The sequence below is a fragment of the Mandrillus leucophaeus genome, unplaced genomic scaffold (assembly GCF_000951045.1).
Source record: "Mandrillus leucophaeus isolate KB7577 unplaced genomic scaffold, Mleu.le_1.0 Scaffold497, whole genome shotgun sequence".
Classification (NCBI taxonomy): Eukaryota; Metazoa; Chordata; class Mammalia; order Primates; family Cercopithecidae; genus Mandrillus; species Mandrillus leucophaeus.
The window spans coordinates 1,513,793-1,536,227 of record NW_012105331.1 but is presented as its reverse complement, the minus strand read 5'-3'; the positions used below and the strand labels follow the sequence as shown (position 1 = coordinate 1,536,227).

Below are 22,435 nucleotides of genomic sequence, written 5' to 3'. Positions count from 1 at the left end.
AGAATCCTCCCTAAATCATTCTATGAAGCCAGTATCACCCTAATACCAAAACCAGGGATGGACATAACAAAAAAAAAAACTACAGAACTATATCCTTTATGAACATAGATGCAAAACTCCTCAACAAAATACCAGCTAACCAAATCCAACAACATATCAAAAAGATTGTCCACCATGATCAAGTGAGTTTCATACCAGGGATCCAGGGATGGTTTAACATACACAAGTCAATAAATGTGATATACCACATAAACAGAATTAAAAACAAAAATCACATGATAATCTCCATAGATGCAGAAAAAGTATTTGACAAAATCCAGCATCTTTTATGATTAAAACCCCCAGCAAAATCAGCATAGAAGGGGCACACCTTAAGTTAATAAAAGCCATCTATGGACAAACCCACAGCCAACATTATACTGAATAGGGAAAAGTTGAAAGCATTCCTCTGGAGAACTGGAACAAGACAAGGATGCCCATTTTCACCACTTCTATTCAACACAGTATTGGAAGTCCTAGCCAGAGCAATCAGACAGGAGAAAGAAATAAAGGGCATCCAAATCAGTAAAGAGGAAGTCAAACTGTTGCTGTTTGCTGATGACATGATCATACACCTAGAAAACCCTAAAGACTCTTCCAAAAAGCTCCTGGAAATGGTAAATGAATTCAGCAGTTTCAGGATACAAAATTAATATACACAAATCAGTAGCCCTGCTATACACCAACAGCAACCAAGCTGAGAATCAAATGAAGAACTCAAACCCTTTAATCATAGCCATAAAAAAGATATTTAGGAATATACTTAACCAAGGAGGTGAAAGACCTCTACAAGGGAGACTATAAAACACTGCTGAAAGAAATCATAGATGACACAAACAAATGGAAACACATGGTCATGGATGGGTAGAATCAATATTGTGAAAATGACTATACTGCCAAAAGCAATCTACAAATTCAATGAAATTCCCAACAAAATACCACCATCATTTTTCACAGAACTAGAAAAAACAATCCTAAAATTCATGTGGAACCAAAAAGAGCCCACAAAGCCAAAGCAAGACTAAGCAAAAAGAACAAATATAGAGGCATTACATTACCCGACTTCAAACTATACTATAAGGCCCTAGTCACCAAAACAGCATAATACTGGTATAAAAACAGGCATGTAGACCAAAGCAACAGAATAAAGAACCCAGAAATAAAGCTAAATATTTATAGTCAATGGATCTTTGACAAATCAAACAAAATCATCAAGAGGGGAAAGGATACCCAATTTAACAAATGGTGCTGGGATAACTGGCAAGCCACATGTGGAAGAATGAAACTGGATTCTCATCTCTCACCTTATACAAAAATCAACTCAAGATGGATCAAAGACTTGAATCTAAGACCTGAAACTATAAAAATTCTAGAAGATAACATCAGAAAAACCCTTCTAGACATTGGCTTAGGCAAAGACTTCATGACCAAGAACCCAAAAGCAAATGCAACAAAAACGAACATAAATAGATGTTACTTAATTAAACTAAAAAGTTTCTGCACAGCAAAAGAAATAATCGGCAGACAACCCACATGTAGGAGAAAAATCTTCACAATCTATACATCCAACAGAAGACTAATATCCAGAATCTACAAGGAACTCAAACAAATCAGCAAGAAAAAAAACAAGCGGATCCCATCAAAAAGTGGGCTAAGGACATGAATAGACAATTCTCAAAAGAGGATATACAAATGGTCAACAAACATAGGGAAAAATGCTCAACATCACTAATGATCAGGGAAACGCAAATCAAAACCACAATGCAGTACCACCTCACTCCTGCAAGGATGGCCATAATCAAAAAAGAATAAATGTTGATGCAGACGTGGTAAAAAGGAAATACTTTTACACTGTTGGTAGGAATGTAATCTCGTGCAACCATTATGGAAAACAACGTGAAGATTCCTTAAAGAACTAAAAGTAGATCTACCATTTGACCCAGCAATCCCACTCCTGGGTATCTACCCAGAGGAAGAGAAGTCATTATACAAAAAAAAAAACTTGCACATACATGTTTATAGCAGCACAATTCACAATCGCAAAAAATATGGATGCAGCCCAAATGCCCATCAATCAACAAGCAGATAAAATGTGGCATACACACACACACACACACACACACACACACACACACACCATGGAATACTACTCAGCCATAAGAAGGAATGAAATAATGGCATTTGCAGCAACCTGGATGGAATTGGAGACCATTATTCTAAGTGAAGTAACTCAGAAATGGAAAACCAAATATTGTATGTTCTCACCCATAAGTGGGAGCTAAGCTATGAGGACGCAAAGGCATAAGAATGATACAATGGATTTTGGGGACTTGGGGGAAAGGGTGGGAGGGGGAGTGAGGGAGAAAAGACTACAAATTGGGAACAGTGTATGCTGCTCAGGTGATGGGTGCACCAAATCTCAGAAATCACCACTAAAGAACTTATTCATGTAACCAAACACTACCTGCTCCCCAAAAGCCTATTGAAATTTGAAAAACAAAAAGACCCCATGTGTGTGTTTGTACACATGAGGGAATGTGTTTGTATAGAAAAAGAGACAGACAGTAAGGAAGCAAACGTGGCAAAATAGTAATAATTGTAGAATTAAGTTATGGGTGTTCATTGTATCATTCTTTCAATTATGTAACATTCAACATTTTCAAAATTAAAAGTTAGGGGAAATGTAAATAAGAATAATGTTATTGAGAAATGTTTAAAGACATAAAAGGTGTCTTTGATTATAATTCTAAGTTTAAAGAGGAAGTTTCAAAATAATGTACAGGATAATTCTATTTGGGGATATATATTTGGATCAATATACACAAATACATTAATAGAGGTCACTATAATTGGAGTCCTGTAAAGTTGTGCAACACAGCAACCTCAAGTATTTATCTCTAGGCAGCATGATTATGGTGACTTCTGCTTTCTTATTTTTATTTCCAAAAATTACCTACTTTTACATATATGCATTAATACATACATACACATATACATATGAATTACTGTTTAAGAGAATGAGACCTGAATCTTAGATCATGTTAGAACATATCAAAACTTTGCAACACTGGGTCCTGTTGAAAATCTGTTTGTGTTAAAGCCAGTTAATCTTATCTTTACACTATTAAGATTAAATATAATTAAATCATTTTACTTGAAAAAAATGGGTGACAATAATTCTAGACTCCTGATTACCATTGGGAATATGAATATATTGCCCCAGAGGGCATAACTAATGGCCTATGGGTGGGAACCACATTGAGACAGAGTTCAGCTCATTATAAGACTGCATGTTGCAATGAATAAGTATCTAACAAGGGAATGAAATGCATCATGCTCTAATTACCTGTGGCAGTAGGTTAACCACCTATCAGGGATGGTATTGGAAGGAGGGACAGGGCACTATGTAAACTCTAATCCAGCCTTTAGTCTCTAAAGAGTCTGTGGTCAAAAATAAAGAAAACAGCCGTAATAGGTTGGATTCAGGTCCACTGAAGGAAAAATTACATAGTAGCCTGTCACTGACTAACTAGAGACAATAGAGAAAATCAACACTCTCTGGTGTGGATGCTATGTTAAAGAAATTGGATTCAGTAAACTGAAGTGTTAATGATACTATTAATTACTGCACCAAATTACTCAACCAAAAAACCAAAGTGTGTTTTCTGCGATCATGACCAAAATTATTTCTAACTATATGAACTCTGTTTTAAATGTTGGTGTGTTCACACAATGGAACACTGCTTTGAAATTTAAAATGAAGAACAAACTATTAATACATGCAACTGTGTGGGTATATGTCAAAAACCTTATGCTAAGCAAAAGCAGCAATACAAAAGAACACATGCTGTATGATTTCATTTATATTCATTTCAAAAGTAGATAAAACTGATCTGACAGAAATCAAAAGACGGCCACAATGGGTGTAGAAAGAATGAATGAAAAGAGGCACAAGGGAACTTTCTGGGGTGAGAGAAATCAATGTTCTATATCTTGTTTTATACACCCTTGGTAGTTACATGGGTGTATATAATCGTCAAAGTTCATTGAGCTGAACACCTAGACCTGTGTGCTTTTTGTATATAAATTAAACTTCCACGAAAAAATTAAAATTATATTTTTAAAACATCACTTTGCATCATTGGAAGAACTCAAAACTTACCAAGCGATTTCTTTTTACTGTAGAACTACCTGATCTTTCACCAGGTCTCAACAGGTGGCCGACCTAAGAAAACAGAAGTATGTAATATTAGTATCTGAAAAATGCACAATAACTATAAATTTACCTCCTTTAACTTTCTTCCTAGACAAATCTAGATAACTAGGAAGTCACTGACACAGGAAGGAACAACAGATTGAATTTATCAGGCTTTAGTCCAGCCAGATAAGAATAAATTCTGTACAAAAATAATCTTTGTATTTTAAAGGCCATATGAGACAACTCAAGGTAAGCACAAATATGCCACTCAATTTGGCATTAAAATTGAATGAAACAGATCTCAAATCCTGTGAATCAGAATATCTCAGGGGTAAGGTTCCAGAATCTGCCTTTTATTTAAGTGCCATAGGTGACTCTTTCACAGGCCATAGCTGAGAACCACAACTGAACTTCGAGAACTATGTGTGAGAGGAAATTACTGCCCAGGCTCTAGAGAAACAAAATGCAATTCAAAACTTTCCCTCAATTTATTCTCATGTATGTAAGTCTTCTCTGGGCAGTTATTTTTTTTAAACCAGAATAATATCATTATTAGATTTCATTTTTTTCTACATGTGGTCTAATTTCCTTCATACTGGAAACTCTTAGAGATTTAGAATGAGAAATGAAGGCGCAAACAAGTGATTTCAAACATTCAAAACCCAAAATACCATGGAAATAAACGCACTTTTGCAAACACATGACGGTGCAGGCAGAGGTACTGACCGCATGCTCTTTCAGTTAGAAAAAAAAAAATGACTGGTTTGTTTCCTGCTCAGGAAAGTGGTGTGGCAGGATGCAGCCAACGTACATAAAGAAGAAGTTGGTCAGTCATATGGTGACCAGAGAAGGGGAAGAACAATACTTATGGCTTAGTAGTTACAAGAAAAGAGGTTGCAGAGGAAGTTCATCAACACGCACTCTCCACTACAAATCACCAAGAAGTCTAAAAAGCCTGAGACCCTTTCTTCCTTTTCTGGCCCCTGGGGTATGCCTGACAAACAGGGTCACTGATACTTTGCAGGACCCAGTGTTTTATAGGGACCAGGTAACTAAAACTTATGAATCCAAGCAAGGAGATAGGGGTGTCGCTGCCAGGTGTTGCTAAAAGCAAGGCTAGGTCATCATATATTATCCCATCAGTAACTCCACTGTGGCTTCCTCCACACCTTCAATCAGCTGCCAGTAAGGCTGCCCAAGACCATGCCTCCTAGCCCCACCTCTCTACTCCCCCACCCCAGCCCCAAGCAGTGAGTTATCTCCAGGACATGCCTGCTGACCAGTGCTTGCTCTCCCGCTATGTTCCTCCCTTGTTCCATGCGTGGCCACCTGTAGACCAGTGTCCACATCAAAGCCAGAGTCATCATTATAAAAGGAGAATGGCATCATGTCACACTCCTGCTAAAAACCCTGCCAACACCTCTTGTTGGCCTCAGGAAAAAAGCTGTAACATGACTCCTAGGACCTTCTGCAACATGGTCCCTGCTCATCTTTCCAGCCTGATTCCTCATCACTCTCCTTCCCTGTTCCCATGCTTATCTGCACCTCCCCATGTCTGTACTCCAGAAATATACAACTCAGCTTCTTTCCATTTGGGAGCCTTCACACATGCTCTTTCCTCTGCCTGTAGCCACCTGTCTCCACTCCCTTTATCAGACTAGCTCCTTTTCATCTGTCCAATGGCAACTCATATATCATTTCCTTTAGGAGGCCTTCTCTGACCTCCCCAGAGATAGGAGGAGCATTTCCTGTGTGTTCCCGTAGAACCTGGCACTGCCCATGTGAGAGCCCCGATCACTCTAGAATACATTTTTCTATTATATTGGCTATTTTCCTATTATTCCACAAACTCCTTTAGGACAGGGCACCATAGCTGTATCTCCAGCATCTAATGCCTGTCTGGCACGTAGTAATGCTCAGTAAACACTTGTTGAATGAAAGATTAATTTCCACAAGAAATGGAGGAAGGGCTTCCAAATGCTAAAAGACACTTTCCTTTTAGTAACTATCCCTCCCTGGATCCCAGACCCCAGTCCCCAGGCCTAAAATGTCTCAGATCTGCCTTCTCAAGCTGCACTGGCTGCAGCTCTTTTGGCTGCTCCCTCCCTTTTTCTGGTCCCTATCTTCTTACACACCCTTATCTTCAGCCTGGGAAGAACCTCAAAGCATGAGCAAAACTGGGTTAGCAATAGGAAGAGTGTTGCAGGCAAATTGAAGAGCAGAAGAAAGAAGAGAAAATGAGCAAATCTGGGGAGAGGAGGCACTATAGTTATAAAGGAAGATACACAAAAAGGATGTTTGGCGGTAAAGACTTCCTCTGAAAAATACCACAGACACAAGTGAGTTTTCATCGGTGAAGGACTTTGCTGTTTCTTTGTTTCACAAAATACTCAAACAAAAAACAAAATTGTTTTTGTTTCACAGAATAGTCATAGCAACAAATACAAAACGGTACTGGGCAGGTGAATGAATTCTGTGACAACGACATCTGTATCTGGTGGCCCCACTTGCCCAGAGGATAAAGGCTCATCAGCAAGTTCCAAGCCAACTTGTTAGGGCTTGAAAATTCTCCAGTGGGACTAAGTCAACATGTTCTGTGTTCATGGGCTGAGTTCCCAGAGCAGAGGAAAAGAAAAATGATTCTTTAAGCAAGATGGAAAAAAAAGGGGACTCTGTACCCAAACAGTGGCAATGAGAATGCAGACAGAAGACATTCACCTCTCAGAAAGCTAATCAAAGTACCAGGCACTTGGCAGCTTATCCTTTCTTTGTCCTTATCGGTTTGCTAGATTGGTTTGCGGGATTGGTACTAACAGATAACAAAGACGAACTTAAATACAATTGTGTAATATAAGGTAACTAAGGAGAAAATATCCGTGTAACGTCTTCTCTATCTTATTTTAGATCTTTCTGCTAGCACTTCTCATTTTAAAAGTTTCTCGACATTCAAACATAAAGCAATGTCATATTCTTCCATATTCTTCCTAAAATTACTTTTAAAACATTCAGCTATGTTGCTATTGTTAATTTCTCCAATACCACCTTCCAAAGTGTCTTTGAAACCTTTTATTTTGAACATACTGAATAAATCTATTTTTCAATTTTAGCCATTTTTCCTTGTGTAGAAAATATTCTGTCACGGGAATTATATAATCACTATTGCATGAAATAAACAATATTTCTCTAAGATTTCCAGAAGTTGTTTCTTATTAATGATCCTAGTCAAGTGTTGTCACACTCTAAAACATAAAGTAACATCGAAAAAATAAGAATTGACATTCAAGTCCATGTTTCCTCAAATCCAGTCTTTTTCTAGTAGCAATGACAATCAGGTATACTTTACGGAGGACTCATAGTAATGTAGCAGATTCTAGTTTAACTCTAGAAGCAACATTTAGTCCTGTCATTCTTGCAAATTTATCAACTCACCGAAATACCACCACTGATACTCGCTCCACCTCTAAAGGTTGTCGGAGTAAAGAAAAAGTCATCTTTCGCTGAACTTTTGGAACAGTAAAGATCTAAGGAAATAGAGTAAACAAAATCAGTTGAAAGAAAAAGGTTTACTAAAGTCAAGTCTAGCTCTAGAAGCAGGAACTTAGGATTTTGAAATTTAACCCTTTACAAGTACTGAAGCAAACAATATTTACAAGAATAAGTTCTCCCTCTTAAAAACTGCCTCAAAGTAGAGGAAATGGAAAAACGAAAGCTGCTGGATGGGTCTTATCTTTCCCTTAGCTTCATCTTATGCCAGGGATTAAAATGGTAGTTTCTTCATGTGAAAATCCTAGAGGGTTGTTTTTAATAAGGGAAGTGTGAGAAAGTAGAGAGAGGAATGTAGCAAATAATAGCTACGGACTTTACATATATTAATTTATTTTTAAAAGCAATGCATATTTGTTTTAAAGATTGAAATTCGCACTTCCATAATTTTTTTTTTTACATTTCAGGTTTAGGTGTTGAATCTTGGTCATGGAAAATAATTTTCTAATGCAAGAAATAGCAAAGTCAAAAGAAGATGCCAGTTTGTGCAGGGAAATTAAAGAGTTGGTTTTAGACACCTTGAGATTGAAGATAACAAGACCTCCATGCTGGAACTGCTACTTAAGCATCCTGTGAGGAAGAGATCAGCCTTCCACAAGGAAGTCTCTTCTTACACTGAAAATGGGCACATCTGGGTGCAGGTGATGCACCACTTTAAGCAAAGGATTAAAATGGAGAGTCTCTTTAATGATCTGAGGCCGTACAGCAATCAAGTTATTACAGCTAATTCCCCTTGCTCTGATTCCATGCTCACCAAGCAACCTGCTGATAATAATCTGCTTTCCCACAGAAGCCTGCCCACAGGGAAAGAATGCACTTGTCATGCTGGAGTGAACATTCTGGTTCTCCTGACAGAGTATGTATTTTAAATTAATAAATTGTCATTCTTATTTTATATCATCAGTTTCCTGAGCTACTATTAATCTGCCCCCAGAAAGATCTGTTTTGGGTGTGCTATTGAATTACAGTCCACAGTCTACAGGACAAATGGCCCACTCTGGCCATAGTAAACTCACCAAAAGCCATCCAAGAGAACAGCCCTCAGAGCTGTTCGGGGGGATGGGGAAGCAGGACATGGTGGTCAGAAGCCTGTCCTTTGGGGCCACACACCCTATTCTTGGATTCCTGCTTTTTCCACTAACTCATTACAGAATCTGGGGCAAATACGCTCTGTAAACTTCAGAGCCAACCTGGGTGGGTCGTGGGGACAGGGCACATAATGAGAGTGTGCATTTGATATTAGTTATCTTAAAGGCAGACCATTGATGTCTCTTTGTCAATGTTTCTGCATAAACATTAGGAACAAATGAGGACAGCAAGTGTAACTCCTTTAAGACATTCTGCAATAAAAGAAAGGAGATAATGGCTGGGCAGGGTGGCTTATGCCTGTAATCCCAACACTTTGGGAGGTTGAAGTGGGAGGACTGTTTGAATCCAGGAGTTCTAGACCAGCCTGAGCAAATAAATAATTATTTATTTATTTGTCTCTACACAAATAAATAAATAAACGGACATAAGGGTGAACAGATGATGGGACTTAAATAGAAGCTGTGTTTGCAGTGAGGAGCTAGGGGGCATGTGGTAAACTGAGGGGTTAGGGCCAGTGGAAAGAGAAAGATTGAAGATATGAAGTAGAGTGACAGAAAAGCAAAGGAATCAGAGGAGATTGGAAAAGAACGGGAAAAGGAAGGAGCCAGGGCAGTTGAGAAAGAGACAGGAGCAGTGGAGGCCAGGAAAAAGCACAGGCAGAGCCTTGGCAGTCCACCTCGCTGGCCCGGAGACCTGCCCAGGCGAGCCCCTCCCTGCCTGTCTCCTATCTGAGAGCCTAGGGAGGAACTGAAGTGTTCCCACCAGGGTGGGGATCTTCTACTTCCTTTAGGTGTGGGTGTTCTCCAGTTCTCTGAAGACTCAGGACAAAGCAGGCCAAAGACGAAGGGACCCAATATGGAACATGCCCAAGCCCAGACTCAATACCCAATGTACCCAACCCTAGATCTCTTTCTATGCTCCCTTCTCTGTTCTGTTCTGCTTGCCTCCTCTCCTCTTTGGAGACAGAGTTCTACACAGAAGAGACTTTTAGAATAGCAAGGTTCAAGTCCCAGCTCAGTGGCTTTCTATCTAGCATTACTTTGAGCAAGTCACGTACCCTGCCTGAGACTCAATCTCCACATCTGTAAAGTGGAGATGGGAATGCCTTCCTCCAAGCTGTGTGAGGTTAAGTACACAGATATGAACAGTTCACTCCGTAAAAGTGTGTTCCCTCCACCTCATTTCCACCTCCCCAGTCTACTTTTTCTCCTCTTACTCCATCTCCTTCTCTCCCAGTTTCCTTTCCGTTTCCCTAACGTTTCTTCACAATTCTCAATAAGGCCCTTGCTTCCCATCCCAACCCAACATCTCTCTGAGGACTAACCCAATGAAGCATGGAGAGGAAGAGGCTCCCTTTGAGGGCTGCACCAGTGTGGGCCTGAGCAGGAACCCAGCCTGAGGATGGCAAGCAAGGATGACAGGAGGAAGGAACAAGCCCGTCTCTCCTCCGGCTGCCCAGCCCTTCCCCTTTCCTCCCTCTGGCCCTAGGTTCCCAGAGCCTGAAGAGCAAAGCCTCAGAGAGTCCTCCCACCTTGGGACCCATGTAGGGGTGACCTTGCTGTCACACCCACAGGCATCCCTGCCTGCCAACCCAAAATACTACCTGCAGCCCCAGTGCTGGCCCCCTGAGGATCAGGTAGGATTGGGGAACTGAAACTCAGCTACGAGACCCCAGAGACTGGCGATCCAGATGAAGCAGAGAAATCTCAGCCTAAGAGCTAAGACCAGTGAGAGAAAAGGAACAAGCCCAGGCTTCTGCCCTGAACGTGTGCAGCTTTGAGTGTGAGTGTGACGGTGGGCACTAGAGATAATTCTATTCGGTATCGGTGACAGCTGCCAACAGCCACAGTGCTTGTAGATTGTAGGAACTGTACAAAAGTAGAAGTAAAAAACAATATTAAGCAAATCTGTGTATGTGTGTATGTGTGGGCGCGTGTAAAAGTCAAATTTATAAGGCCGGGCACGGTGGTTCACACCTGTAATCCCAGCACTTTGGGAGGCCGAGGCGGGTGGATCACCTGAGATCAGGACTTCAAGACCAGCCTGACCAACACGGAGACACCCCATGTCTACTAAAAATACAAACATTAGCTGGGCGTGATGGCGCATGCCTGTAGTCCCAGCTACTTGGGAGGCTGAGGCAGGAGAATCGCTTGAGCCCAGGAGGCAGAGGTTGCAGTGAGCTGAGATCGTACCACTGCACTCCAGCCTGGGCAACAGAGCAAAACTCCATCTCAAAAAAAAAAAAAAAAAAAAGCCAAATTTATAAATGGCTTGCAACTACAGGTATATGCAATTACCATGCCTCAACAATAAATTATTGTTATATTTCCTGTATAACAAATGGCAGGTTAATTGTTGTGAGTTGTCATGTCCATACAGGAGTCTCTTTATATTCTAGTCATGCAGCTGTTACCCAGCCACAACATTTCAAAGCTGCCCTTCTTCCTCTCACGTATCCCCTGTTCATTTTCCTTCTTGGTCTCCTGGTTTCCTCTTTTTTATTATTATTATTATTTTTTCCATAGGTTATTGGGAAACAGTGTTTGGTTACATGAGTAAGTTCTTTAGTGGTGATCTGTGAGATTTTGGTGCAGCCATCACCCAAGTAGTGTACACTGCACCCAATTTGTAGTCCTTTATTCCTCACCCCCTTCCTGCCCTTTCCCCCTGAGTCCATAAAGTCTACTGTGTCATTCTTATGCCTTTGCATCCTCATAGCTTAGCTCCCGCTTAAGAGTGAGAACATACAATGTTTGGTTTTCCCTTCCTGAGTTACTTCAATCAAAACTTCAGGGAACAATGGAAGCACTTATAGAAATGCATTCTATTTTCCTTTTCTCTTTTCCTTCTCTTCCTTTCCTAGCCTGCTCTTGCTGGTCTCTTTCTCATTTTCCCCTCCTTGTCCTCATCCTGTCCCTCTTCTCTCAACCCTGCTTTGGCCATCTTCCTTCCTCTTCTCACTTCCCTATTGCTCCGCCAGTGCTGGGGTTAGGCCGCCCAAGTTTGCTCCTGTTAACCCTAGAATCTCAAGTAAGTTCCCCTCCCTTCTAAGCTCCAGTTTTCTCCTCTGTGGACTCAGAGCAACTCATAGGATCACTAGGAAAACTAAACCAATCCATTCCCATAAAGAAATTAGCTCAACGCCTCCTGCCACAAAGTTAGTACTCAATAAGGGAAAGCAATGATTATTTTTATTTTTCTTAAAATGTATTTTTTTAACTCTCCACGTGAAGGAAACCTCCTACCAAATTTGAGAACCATCTCCTCCCTCTACTGACATTCAATTATCAAAGACTTATCAGGTGCCTAGTCTATATCTAACCTGGACTGGACACGAGGGAGGCAAAAATTCATTTCCAGTCTTTCGAAAGCCCACAGTCTGGGGAAGATGAGAGCAGACAGACACATAAAAGACCATTCAAATGGTGAGTGTAGGCCAGGCGCAGTGGCTCACACCTGTAATCCCAACACTTTGGGAGTCCAAGGTAAGCAGATGCCCCCTGTCTCCTCACTTGAGTCCAGGAGTTTGAGAGCAGTCTGGGAAACATGGCGAAATCCCGTCTTTACAAAAAACACAAAAAATTAGCCGGGCATGGTGGCTCACACCTCCAGTCCCATTGCCTGGGAGGCTAAAGTGGGAGGACCACTTGAGCCCAGAAGCTCAAGGTTGCAGTGAGCTGTGATTGCGCCACTTCACTCCAGCCTGGGTGACACACAAGTCCCTGTCTCAAAATAAATAAATAAATAAATATTTTTAAAAAGGGTGATGAGTGTAGGGCTATGGTAGAAGGAGGGATGGAGAACTATGGAGGCAGAGGGAATGCAGTCACATTCTGCATTCTGACTTTGCAGAGTCAGAATGACACACGCTGACTTTGCAGAGTCAGCGAAGACCTCACAGATGGCAATTCTGAGTTGAGTCCTTTTGAAAGGAAAGGAAGAGCTTGCTAAACAAAATAAGGTAAGGACAAGTTAAAGGAATAGCATGAGGAAAGGCCAAGTGTTATGAAAGGGAAGGAAGGTTTGGGGAGCAGTGATAGTCGTGGCAAGCAGATCATACAGGCACAGGAAGAATGTGCAGTGATATGGGGCTGGCAAGGAAGGTAAGAGCTGGGTTCTGAAAGACAGGATCATCTTCATCAGTGTCCTCATCATCACCGCCATTCACTGGGGACTTGGCCTTGTGCTAAGCACTTGACGTGTGTTGTCTTATTCAGTCCTCCCCAAAACTCTATGAGCAGGAATTATCATTATCCCCATTTTATAGATAAGGTGACACAGAGCATCGCTATGGTCAAGATCCTGTGGTTGCTCCTGCAGGTTGCAGGGAGACAGAAGAGGTATCTAAGTAGAATGGCACAATTAGAATTCAGCCCTCTTTTCCATTATCCTTGTTCCTTTTTGTCTTTCTGTGCCAGTCCAGGCTGTCAGAGATTTTAGGAAGGTTAATCTCACAGTATGGGCTGGCAGAAAAGGAGATGGGGGAGCAATGACAACTGGCAAATGGGGCTGAATTCTAGAAATGTTTCCATAGTTAAATATGCAGTTTATAAATGATAAATGATCTGTATGGGCCAGACATGGTGGCTCATGCCTGTAATCCCAGCTGGAAGGCCGAGGCAGATGGATTGCTTGAGCCCAGGAGTTAGAGACCAGCCTAGGCAACATAGTGAGATCCCGTCTTTTCAAAATAAAATAAATGGTCTGTGTGTTTGGATGCAGAACAAGGAGGAATCTGGGGTGACTTCCAGGTTTTTGCCTGGGGACTCTGAGGGAATAGAGGTGCCACTATGATGATAAATACAGCACTGAAGGGAAAAGGAGGAGAAGGTGAAGGGGCAGAAGAAGGAATTGGGATGAAAAAATAATGAATTTAGTTTGAAAATGTAGGCTTAAAATACCTCTTGATCATTGAAAACATCTTCACAGCACAAAAGACAAAAAAACAGATTTGTAGACTTGGAATCATCAACATATAAGGAAGGAGTGAAGTCAAGGGGAATGAATGACCTCACCCAGAAAGAACAAGGAGAGGTGAGGAAAAGACAGGATGAGGAACAAGGACAGAGCTCTAGAGGGCGCTCAACTGCAAACGAAAGGTCAGAGAAGGATCCATTGAAATGAAATGCTGTGGCCCTCCCTCTGTGACCTCTTCCCCCAGGCATCTAGCACAGTGCCTGGCACTGGGTAGGTACTCAAATTTCAGTTGAGTAAATAAAAGGAGAAAGAAAAGCAAGGTAGCTTTAAAGTAAGGAAGGAACATGTTTCCAAAAACATAACAATCAATATGTAATATTTAACAAGAATTTTTATTATATTTGAAATATATAATGTTGCTAGGGGGTTACCATTTTTTAATATCTTTTCATGAGAAATTCTAAAAATAAATACTTGTTTCTAATTCCTACTCATGCTATACAAGAATCTAGATTACACACATTAAGTTTTGGTTTTTATTTATTTTTTTATTTTATATTTTTTTTAGAAACAGAGTCTCGCTCTGTCACCCAGGCTGGAGTGCAGTGGCCTGATCTCAGCTCACTGCAACCTCCACCACACGGTTCAGACAATTCTCCTGCCTCAGCCTCCTGAGTAGTTGGGATTACAGGCATGCGCCACCAAGCCTGGCAAATTTTTGTATTTTTAGTAGAGACGGGGTTTCACCATGTTGGCCAGGGTAGTCTCAAACTCCTGATCTCAAGTAATCCGCTTGCCTCAGCCTCCCAAAGTGCTGGGATTACAGGCGTGAGTCACTGCATCCAGCCAAACATACATTAAGTTTAATTTCAATGAGAGCTACAATTTCCAATTTACTTTTAGATGGTGAGTTAACTTTTTTCCCACTAAATGAAAATATTCAATATGCCACATATGAACAAAATAAAATTCTCCCACCCACAAAAAAATCCTCCAGGGATACAAAAAAATCATTTGTTCCCTCATTTTTAAAGACTTCTGCAGAGACAATATACAGGCACAATACAGGTTAAAATAAATCACTCTGTGGTTTCTCAAAAAAAGTGAAAATAGATCCACCATATGATTCAGCAATCCCACTACTGGGAATATATCCAAAAGAAATAAAATAAGTACATTGAAGAGATATCTGCACTCCCTTGTTTATTGCAGCACTATTCACAATAGCCAAGATATGGAAGCAATTATGTTTATTCTTGAGGAATAAAATTTTTAAATGTGGTATTTATATACAATGGAACATTATTCAGCCATGAAAAAGAATAAAACTCTGTCATTTGCAGCAATGTGGATGGAACTGGAAGATATTATGTTAAGCAAAATAAGCCAGGCACAGAAAGACAAATATCACATATCCTCTGTCATATGTGGGAGCTAAAAAAGTTGATCTCATGAAGGTAGAGAGGGAGAATGGTGGTTACCAGAGGCTAGGAAGGGGAAGAGGAAGAAGGGGATGAAGACAGGCTGGTTAATGGGTACAAACATATAGTTAGATAGAAGGAACAGATTCTAGTATTTGATAACACAGTAGGATGACAATAGATAATGCTAATTTATTGTACCTCAAAATAGCTAGCAGATTTGAAATGTTCCCAACACAAAGAAATGATAAGTGTTTGAGGTGATATATATGCTAATTGCCCTGATTTGATCATTGCACATCGTATGCATGTACCAAAATATCACATGTACCCCATAAATATGTGCAGTTATTACATATCACATAAAAAATAAAAAATAAATTTTAAAAAATCAAAACTGAAATCACTCTGAGATTACATTTTGCAGTAAAGGCCAGCATGGAGCAACAGCTGAGTAAAAGGAGGGGGGGGAAATGCTTCATGGGCACAGGTGTTGGTAATCCCACAAGAACACCTCTATTTCCTCATTTCCTTTGTAACAAGCCTTCAGCTTCCAATTAATGTTTTTCACCAGTTTTCTTTTCTTCAAAACAGCTAATTGTTAACCAGGGACCCGAGACACCCTCTTGCCTATAAACAAAACAACTAGAAGGATACCTTTTTCTGTTCAGACAAATTTTAGCACTGAAAACATAACCCTCAAACCGCAGAGGGCTAGCTCAGTGCAAACTGTTCATGTCTAAAGCATAAATTGACCATAAACAATATATTGAATAGGTGCACTGGATACAAACTCCATGAAAAAAATAAAACCAACTACTACCAAAGGAAGTGAACAAGACCTACAAACCAAGAAGAAATGCACATTTATGCTGCTGTCATTGATCATTTAATAGGCATGCTAACAGAATAAAAAATAGAAATTTCAAACAACAAAAAAGAAAATGTCCTATCTCCCATTTCCAACTAACTCCCCCAAATTTATTTTTTCACAAAAGGAGAATAATAAAGAATATTTGTGAAACGTTAGTCACCAAGATGAAAACAGCAAAAAAAAATAGGGATCTGGAGAAAAGAAACAGATCGTTCCAACCAGCCCACAGCTAAATTTCCACTTCATCTCACTAACCATTGAATGCTACCCATCTACTCACCTCAACCCAGACCTAATCCTCTCCCCCAAAAGGAAGATTTCCCAGCAGTGCAGGAAGATCAAACATGACCATGTCAAGGGGAAAAGCAAGGCTACTCTGAAAGCTCGAGCGATGATACAGAACACAGACTGGGTCTCTAGGGGGTATTCTTGAAAACCTGAGATCAAGTCCCGGAAAAACACTCTTGACCACTTACCACCACCGGAAGCTGCTAGATGGCAATCAGAATCAGCATCTCATCAGAAGAAGAGGAAGACGTTACAAGAAAGCAGCTTCACTACCAGTGAGGAATTGAGGGAGAAAAGCACTCCTTGGAAAAATGCTGAAAGCCCTGAAGAGCCTCTCCTTCCCTAGTTGCCTGCTCCTGCTGACAGGACAGAACTGGTTAATCTTGGAGAAACAAAAGGAAAATCCCAAGAGGCTGGCTTCTGAGGATGGCTTCTTCTATGGGAATCAAGAATTCAGAAGGATGAAAATGAACTGTGGAAGGGGACACCAGCTACCAGGTCTGCTTACCAAACTTTTACCAGCCCTTGACTGAGCAAGATAAGCAAATCTCTTTGCAGTTCCCACCTGCTTTTGCAGAGATGAAAGAATCAGCAGTGAGTTTTTGTCTTTTTTTTTTTTAATAATCACAAGGGAAGTTCGGCTCTCTTATGGATGAAAGCTAAGCATACTCAAGAGACATTTAGTAGGCAAAGCAATGACACTTCTTTCCCAACATCCTTAATTTCAGCACAGAGGATGCAAACATTAACCCTGATGATACCAAAGAACAAATGCCCATAGGAAATGGTTTTACATTTTTTAGTTTGGAATTGCTTTTAAGAGGGTTCTGGTCGTTAAAGTGGGATTAGATGAAAATAAAATATTTTGGTGCATATCTATTTTTAAAAGGAAGAATATGGCTTCTTTTAAATATGCCTAAAGCCATCTAGGAATTTTCCAGAAGTTGCATCAGATTTGCCAGTTAAGTACTGAAATCAAATAGATTTTAATCATGTCTTTATCACCAGAGCAAGCTAATCCCTTGCACACTGTCAACTCCACTCTCCTGGAACATCCTCACACTGGGCCCTCAGGTTTTCACAGAAACAGGAGCCTTTTCCTACCAAGGTTCCACAGTAACAAGAAACTACTATCTCTCCAGAATCCAATGAGGACCACATTTTCTTTATCAGAACAGATAGGAGACTGAAACCACCTTTGCAAAAATTATAACAGTGAGAAAATTATGACAGTGAAAGACATCTAACCTAACTGACTCCATCTTGCTTCTAACCTCCAAGATGTCCTTGTCATTCCTGGGCACAGGCTGAACTAACTTTGGGAAAAATTTAGTTTATAGTTTAACTTTGCAACAAAGATGGTAACAGCCCTTCCCCAAACAAACCCCCGTCTTACCTAGGGACCAGTCTGCCTTTGTAGGACTAACAAATTAGCTACAAGATTAGAAATAATGGCTTAAGAGTCATGCAGTCAGAGGCTGCGAGATTCTGAACCTCCCCATATTGCTCCTGAATGGTTTACAGAATTAACCAGGAACAGAAGACAGCAAGGAAAACCCAGTTCAACCTCCTGTGATTTCATCTTCAACTCTTCCAACCAGCATTCCCCGCTTTCTGACCCCCTACCCACAAAATTATCCTTAAAAACCCCAATCCCCAAATTTTCAGGGAGACTGCTCTGAGTAATAATAAAACTCCTGTCTCCCATACAGCTGCCTCTGTGTAAATTAAACTCTTTCTCTGTTGCAATTCCCCTGTCTTAATAAATTGGCTCTGTCTAGGCAGCAGGCAATGAGAACCCATTGGGCAGTTACGAGACCTCTGAATTCTGAGCTACTCCACATCTCCAGTTATTTGCATTCTGATCCGACTACCTGCCTTCTCCTCCTCTCTCAAGGACAGTATTCCCCAAGCTTATCCTTTCCATACGCCATAAAACAGCATAAACAGACATTTTAAAGGGATGAGATCAATAAGGATAATTCAAAGTTTTAGTATTTTCTTCCTGCACCCCAGAGGAGCTATTCAGAACCTGCTTACCTCAGCAGGTGACAGGAGTACAGTACACTAATAATGTTCCTGGCCCACCATGCCCCCTTCTCTTAAGTGACTGAAACCAATTTCCCTCCCATTCAGAAACAGATCCAACAAATCTTTGAAGTAACATACGACCTCATGGCCTTTAATATCTAAAAAGAAAGTATAGTTTTCTAACCTCTTGTAGTTTCATTTATTATCTGGCACTTTCCACTGTGTATTGGGCTGAAGTTCACCAAGACAAGGTAACTCAACTCCTCCCCCACCCCAATTTCCCCACCAATTACTTAACCTTCTATGAAACAAAGGAGGTTTCTTTACATTGGCCAACATAAACGACTGACCATTGCTGGTGGTGCCATTTCCTATGTGGGATTTTCCAACCTCTATGAAAAGACTCACAGTTCAGTTTTAGTTATTACTCAACTAACTCATGAAAAGAACAAAAAGAGAATAAGAGAATGCAAACAAAAAGTTAGAAGTTAAGCCACAAATAAGAGACCCACATTTAGGAGCAGAGGATTTTTCTACTCTACTAATAAAATTTCAGTAATTAAACTTAAGAGTCATATAAATCCACCACTACATTACAATTAAGCTGGTAAGATTTTTAAAAGAAAAAAAAAAATACCCAAATTTATGGGTGCTAAAAGCCACCTCTGGGAACCAGCTCCTAACAGGGATCTGGACTTTCCTCAAGGGTTCTCCCGAATATCCCTTACAGTGCAGACACTCAGACACAAGCAAGAACAATAAATCCTAGCGGGCTTGTTGTTATGCAAGCCCACTCACCAAAATTAGGTGATTTACATTTAACTTGCCCTTTCAAACACTATCTGAACCATGTATTCCAGAACTAGATGACTGAGACGGCCTAACATCAAGCCGGACAATTGGCAGCTCTAGTTGTAAAAGTCATTCTAACAATTCATTTCTAAGTGATGAATACTCCACAGTCAAAACTGGATCCTGGAATAGGCTGTTGGCATCAGCAAGAGACACATTCCGTAAAATAATGTATCCCTTGCTATCAGGGGAGTATAGTATCTTCTTTGCACATAATAGGTATCCAGTAAAGACTTTTGGCCTCTGCTTTTTTATAGATTGACATCATAAGAAGTCCTTCCAACAATCAGGGCATTTACAAGAAAGGAGGAGTAGAACAATGAACCCGATCTGGATCAATTTCAGAGTTCCATGGTTCTTGTTATCTCAGAATCTCCAAGACCCAAGGAGCAGCCAGACACTTAGGGTCTTTTAACACTCCAGCCCCATTTTCTCCTTAGCAAACTGTCATCCCAATGAGAAGAAACAAAGCCACGTGGCTTTAAAGAAGCGCTGCTCTTCATCTCTTTACCCTTTTAGCCTGTCCTCCAGGTCACTGGGTGTGAAAATTTCCCACCTCTTATATGACACTCAGGAAGTGTAGGGTCCAAGATCAAAGGAGTTCAGGCTCTTAATCAGGACATGTCTCTGGGACATTTCACACATTCTTCACCATTTTCCAAGCCCCAATTCTGTATCAACTCCTCTCCAAGGCACTGGGGACTCCAAGGTAACCAAGACCTGGTCTCCATGAGAAAAGAAAAATAGCTCAGAGCTGTCTGCACTATGGGAGGTTCACAAAATTTATCAGGCCAAAAGAGACCGGAGTCTAAGACTTCACTCATGTGCCCCCAAACCCATCTGTGGGGGCAATTGTTTAAAGGCATTTTGTTCCTGCCTAGCTGCCTCACCCATTATCTTCATGTTCCTGGAATTTATAATACAAGGAAATGACATAGAGCCAATCAATAACTTATGTTATTTTAATGTAAATTCTTGGCAAACAACTTAGAAACTGCCTCTTCTTTTCTTTAAAAACCTGCTTGTAACTGCTGCTACAGCTTGTAACTGCGGAAAACCTGAATCTATGCTCCCAGGTTGCAATCCTCAAGCTTCGCCCAAATAAACCCTCTAGTTACATCTATTTTGCCTGGGCTTCTTTCTTTTAGGTTGATATCTGCCCTAACAAGAATCCTTCCAGTGGAAGAGAAAATAGTTGTGAACAAATTGTAACACAATGTGATAGTAACCCTAATTTAGGTGCCCCTTGTCAAAACAGGCTTTGGAACTATAGGAGACGGGAGGTCATACTTCGGTGTGGGTGTGGAGGTGTCAAGGGAAACCCTCAGAACAAGTGAAGCTGAGTCCTGAAAGATGAGTAGATGAGTTAGGGAGGGTCTTGTTAGTTCCTAATAAGCTAACAGTCCGAAAAAAAATAAAAATAAACTTCACTAATACTGTCAGAGGCATCCAAGGCATTTGAACCAGAGCAACTCCATCTTACATTGCCAGGAGGTTAGTCATTCTTAGACAGTTTCAGTTAAGAGAACAGGTTAACAACATTTACTGAACAGACCCAGGAAATGTCCTGATGTCCTGATATTGTTACCGGAAAGGGATCCCAATCCAGATCCCAAGAGAGGGTTCCTGGACCTCATGCAAGAAAGATTTCCATTTGGTGGAGGTCCAAGTTTCTGAAAAGTAAACTCAAGGTCATATGTCAAGATGTTATCTTTAGTTTCTGTAGACAACCAAACATCTTATGACTATAACTTCCTTAGCTATTATTTTAAGCTACTATTACCTTCTTACTTATCAAGTTGCTCATTTAATGCTCAGGACTAGCCAGGTGCCTGGAATTTCCATTGAAGAAATTCAAGATGTTCCTTTATTTCCATGCTTGGTGGAGAGTGGCAGGTAATCTTATAAGCAAGGAAGTAATAGCTTGAAACAATAGCCAAAGAAGTTACAGTCCCAATAGAAACTAAAAATAACATCTTAATATATGTCCCGGAGTTGTTTTGCAGAAACCTGCCCCTGCCCACACACCGCCCACCAAATGGAAAACACCATCCACTGGCACACAGACCTTGGGGAAGGGGCAACTGGGGACTGAACTCTGACCACTGTTCTTTCTTCTAAATTTCTTCCTGAGGAGCCTGGCAGAAGTCACACCCACAGGCCAGAGTTCAACATTCCTTTCTGCTGACCCCACGTGGTTTTTTTTGTTTTTTTGTTTTTTATTATTATACTTTAAGTTCTAGGGTACCTGTGCATAACGTGCAGGTTTGTTACATATGTATACTTGTGCCATGTTGGCGTGCTGCACCCATCAACTCGTCAGCACCCATCAACTCGTCATTTACATCAGGTATAACTCCCAATGCAATCCCTCCCCCCACCCCCTCCCCATGATAGGCCCCGGTGTGTGATGTTCCCCTTCCCGAGTCCAAGTGATCTCATTGTTCAGTTCCCACCTATGAGTGAGAACATGCGGTGTTTGGTTTTCTGAATGATAGTTTGTGTCCTTTGTAGGGACATGGATGCAGCTGGAGATCCCAAGTTTTTAAACAAATCTTAACCAATCACAGATCAGGAAATCTTTGAATCTACCTGTAACCTGTGGACCCCCACTTCAAGATGCCCCCCCTTTTTAGGTCAAACCAATGTATAGCCTCCATGTATGGATTTATGGCTCTGCCTGGAACCTCTGCCTCCCTGCCTTTAAAAACTCTTACATGTAAGCCATCAAGGGGTTTGGGTTTTAAGATTAGCTGCCCAATTCTCCTTGCATAGCACCCTGCAATAAATGCCTCACTTTCCCTCACTGCAAATCAATCCCAGTGTTAGCATTTGGCTTTGCTGCATGGGCAGGCAGATTGACTGACCTAAGTTCAGCTCAGTAACAACAGCCTTCCTCTACTGTGACTTGGGCTTCCATTCTAAATGGCTGGAGTGAGTCACAAACATACATCCCACAGCATTCATGAATGTGGAGAGCAAAAGTGAGTTTGCCATCATCTCAGTATATCAGTCAAGGTAATTTCTAGGTCCTAATGGATCAGAGACCAGGCAAAGATTAGGCAAGAATTGAGTCATGGAGGTCGCAAATGTTGCCTTATACACACTATCTCTGAGGATAGCAACCTAGATGCATTCTCTCTTAGATAAATAAACTGTTGCAGCTTGTGCTATAATGTT

At 40.8% G+C, this 22,435-nt stretch overlaps 1 protein-coding gene across 1 annotated transcript in view; it reads right to left on the bottom strand.

Moving 5' to 3' along the window:
- ATP8B4 (ATPase, class I, type 8B, member 4) overlaps positions 1-16,451 on the bottom strand; it is a 267,168-nt gene extending 250,717 nt beyond the window's left edge. Inside the window, exons 1-2 of the mRNA XM_011995769.1 lie at positions 16,365-16,451; positions 4,202-4,264 (exon numbers count right to left, since the gene is read on the bottom strand). The gene's annotated coding sequence lies outside the window, so the exon portion shown is untranslated. The remainder of the gene's footprint in view (positions 1-4,201; positions 4,265-16,364) is intronic.
- Between the last annotated feature and the right edge of the window lie 5,984 nt (positions 16,452-22,435).